The sequence below is a fragment of the Oxyura jamaicensis genome, chromosome 3 (genome assembly GCF_011077185.1).
Source record: "Oxyura jamaicensis isolate SHBP4307 breed ruddy duck chromosome 3, BPBGC_Ojam_1.0, whole genome shotgun sequence".
In the NCBI taxonomy this organism is placed as follows: Eukaryota; Metazoa; Chordata; class Aves; order Anseriformes; family Anatidae; genus Oxyura; species Oxyura jamaicensis.
In genome coordinates, this window is record NC_048895.1 from 29,536,504 (window position 1) to 29,540,908 (window position 4,405).

The following is a 4,405-nucleotide window of genomic DNA, read 5'->3' on the forward strand; positions in this document are numbered from 1 at the left end:
CCCTCCAAAACCTGCATCAGGGAGAAATGTTCCCAACACTGTGCAGCTGCCAAAATCAATGTCCTCTTGGTGGTGGTCCCACAGCCTTGACCCCCAAGCAGCACCCGTCACAGTGAGAGGCAGTGGGTGGGAAGCAGATCTGTGACCCCACGAGAGAAGGCTGTATCACCAGATCAGACAACAGGATAAGTGTCAGCCTTATTTCTGATATTTCCTTGGATTTTGTGTCCTGGAACTTGACACTGAACCTAGTCAACGTGCTAGTCTGCATATGCAATTTGTAAGATTATTTGCTGTTTTTTTTGCTGCTGGAGAATGAATGCGATGCATTTATGTCCTGGTGCACATACATAATTAAAGACAGCAGAAGCACTTCTGACCAACGGCTGCTGCAACCTGTCCTAGGGCTGATTTCCAACCCTTTCCAGGACAGTTGCACAAGTTGTTAACATAAATATATATATATACACCTCTGCTGATCTGTATTTTGTAAGATACCAGCTGCCGCTGGGGCAGCCCACACGTGGTCCAACACAGGGGGCAGAGACCCAGCACCAGCCTGCGTGGAGGACCAGGTCTGCTGGGTGCCAGCGCCCACACCAGTGGCTCAGGAAGGCAAAAGGATGTGGACACTCACTGGGCTGTCCCCAGGGAGGAAGCGGGAAGCACAACAGAGAGGATCACAAGTTGTAAGCCAGGGGGCAGTGAGGAAGGCCCAGCAAGGCCAGGCTGGTGGTGACCCTACACGGACAATGGCCTTGGCCACCTCTGCCTGCAGAGGACATGGATGCGCTGGCTGCTGCTCCCCTCCTCAAACCACCTTTGTTAGTGAGTGCTCTGCACCTTCCCCTCCCCAGTATCGCGGTATGCGACTGCAGGAGCCATTGATTGGCACCTGAGGGAAACACGTGGCCCTGCTCCAAGGGGTGAGTCTCAATGAGACGGCTTGTTAGAGAGGGCTAGCAGTGACTGCCCAGTGTCAAACACTCCTGTCCCCCCCTAACATTGCACTTTTCCTCCTCTTGCCTTCCTGTCCTCTATATCAATCCGTTACCTCCATCTGCTTCAAACCAAATGTGCCAAATAAAAATGGAGATTTTCTATTTTTTATTTTTTTCTAGAGCAAATTAGGCAGCTGGAGGTTACATCTCTTTTGAAAATTGACAACCCATTACCAGGCATAATGCAAAGCAGTTGGCTGCACACACAGTCATGCAATGTTTTGCTGGGCTGATGCAGCAAAATCAAGGAACTTGTGCCTTGTGCCCAGCTGCAAACGCTGGCAAGGCTCCAGAACGCCACCAATTTTACAGTGCCTGTCACACCAGAGGAGCTTATCCTCCCAGACAGTGGAAGTGCACAATTAGGTCACATTAAGCACTGAGAAAATACCACAGCGGTTCCACACGACAACTGAAAGCGAGCAACAATGGGAAACAGCTCCTAGCTGGCAAGAGTACTCTGGGCATCGGGACATATTTTCTGTTAAGCACTTGCACATGAAGGATGTGGGTGCAGGATGGGAGCAATCACCCAGGCAGAGGGAGGCTTAATGCTTTCCCACCAGGCAGTGAAGCAAGACAGCCAAGCACAGTGCACGGGTAGCTTCATCCCCAGCAAGTTGCTGCTACCTTGGCATTCACAGAAGCAGAGGGGCCAGATCCCTGCCCCTCGTTGGTCATTTTGATACATCCCCTGCTTCCTCCAGGAGGACTTATTTCAGGGTCAGAATGAACACACTGAGGAGCGATGCTCTCAGATGGGGCTTCAGTCTTGGTAAGTTCCTTGTGTGCATACAGCACCAAGCACAGTAACTGGAGCTCCCAGTCTTACCACAGTAGGAAAAGCATTTGCAATCTCTTTATTGTTGCACCTACTTGCTACAAGGCCTGTCTTTGGCCAGAGGTGGAATAGCAAGGAGAACACAGCCCATTCTGCTCACAGAAAGCCTCTTGCGTCCTGTCAGCATCACCTCATTACACTTGGTTGATTTCAGCTTTGGAAAGCTGCAATGAAAGGTGGTCATTGTGTTGGCTCTCAGTGTAGTCACAGGTAACAGGCACCCTGTCGCACAATGTTTGGTGCTCACCGCAAAGTTATCATGCTGAAAAGTTTCTATTCCACTGCCACACCAGTGCTAGTTATTAAAAACATAAATAGAAGAGTTCTGTGCAGGACCTCAAAAAGAGGACAACTCTGTATGGAGGGAGAATGCAAGGAAAAACTACGAACACCTTCAACACTGTGGAAAATGCTGGCCTGTGTGTTTAACTCCTGCACACCACAAAGCTCCTTGTGGGGTTTGCAGATTAGAAAAACATGTTTAATTTTGCCTGTGATCAAACACATGACCATTCTGCAGCAGCAAGCAACACACCTCTGAGATGTCAACACGAGCAGCACAGCTCTCTCAGCACCTGAATTAACAATGCGATTCTTGAAGAAATGGGAAAATGGAAACTTTTTACCATGTTATTTTCAGTGGAAATACTTGTTGTTGTGATCAACGCTCCTGTTGCAACATCTCCTTTATGCATGTGTCTTCACAGAGCATCTCTGTGGTTTTCTCCCAGATCTAAGAGTACGCCTGCTCTCACATCTCCAGGCCAGCAGACGAAAAACACCCAGAAAAGCCTTCAGCGCAGGCCAGAAGCAGCAGCGCACTCCAAGAGAAGCCACCAGAGATGCGCGCAGGATGCACTGCTGCGAGGCTTGGGCACGGCGGGCAGTGGCCGAGAGCAGAAGCAGTCCCGGAGGCAAGCCGGGAGCGGAGCGGAGCCGTGGAAGGGGTGGCGGCGGGGCCGGCCAGCCGCGGGACGCGCCGGGGGCCGGGCTGGCAGCGCCGCCGCGCTCCCTCTGGCGGCCGCTCCGAGCTTGTGCCGGCAGGGCGCCCCAGACCCCGCCGCCGTGCCCCCGGCCCTGGGAGAGAGACAGCGAGCCGGGGGGGAAGCTGCTGGAGGGACAGCTGCCATCTCCTTCGTACGCCCCACACCGCAGTTTCAGGAAATTCTGATGGTAACTGATCAGTGATAACCGATACATTTACATTGTGTTTTGACACATTCAGTAAAAACACTGAGATGAGGGGGAAAAAGAAGAGCAAAACACCCCAAAACTCTCCCCCATGTTCTAGGTTAGTCTCTTGAGAGCAAGACCATATCAAGAACTGCAGTTCAGAAAAGAAATCATGACAACATCAAACATCCATCCTAACCAAAAATAACCCATGATAATGTCATACACCCATCCTAACCTTGGACTGGGAGAGACCTGAGACAATGAAGACCAAAGATCTGATACCTGCTAACATCAGAGGAAAAGAGTGTTGTTACATGGCTACATTCGCTTCTCTTTACCATGACTCATTCCTTTGTAACTCACCATTTAGCCTCAGCCTGCTTTGGGTTTCCTGCAGTAATCCGATTTGCGTGTTCTGGGTCTCTGATCAGATCCCATCCACTGCAAGTGCTGTGCTGTCTTAGCACCACACAGAAAGTAAAGACTGGAAAGCCTCCAGCCAACAGACACCCAAGAAAAAAAGTAAGATTTCTTTGCTGTTCATGCAGTTTTCTCAAACTGCTTGACAAAAGTTATTGGTGGCTATTTTAAAAGAAAGAAGTAGTGAGAAAATAACTTTGTGGCATATTGGGCTAGCAGATTGTTCAGACATTGTACGATGACAATAAAGCCTTTAGGATTCTTTGACTGACATATATAATGAATGTAGCTGTCAAACTTTTGTGCAGCAATTTTATTTTGCATTGACGAGCTATTTCACTGGGCAGGGTTTTGCATAAAAAGAATAATTCACGTTGTTGTGTTGCTGCTATTTACAGAGCACAGAGGACAGTGGAATCATTACAATATAAATATTAATATTCAAATTTCTTTTGGAATACATAATTTTGTATGCAACGTATACTATGCATACATCTTGGTACAGGGAAAGAGGCATTGTTCTGCAGAGAAAAGGGGGGCCTGGAGCTGCTGGGGTTTGTTGTTCATTCACTGATTCATTATGTGGCCTTTGAAAAGGCACTTAGTCATTCTGCAGTTTAAATTTTCTCTCTGTAGAAAGGGGAACAATGCATCAACACAAACTGTTCCATGATTTTTGCACTCACTGTTATCTGTTGGAGTTGTTGAGGTTGCAGAGACAGCTCAGGGTCAGGGGTTTTGTCTGAGCAGCCCTCATGCACAGGAAGCCCAGAGGCAGGGAACAGCGCTGCTCTTCTGAAATGTCCTCTTTTTCCTACCAAGGCAGCGGCAGGGTAAATTTGGACCACCTAGCACAGCAGCTGCTCTGTGCCTGTTACCTTACTTTTGTTATGAACAACGACTTGCCATGGGCAGAATATGCACTGAAATCACTAGCCTTGAAGAAAACAGAAAAAAAAAAAAAAAA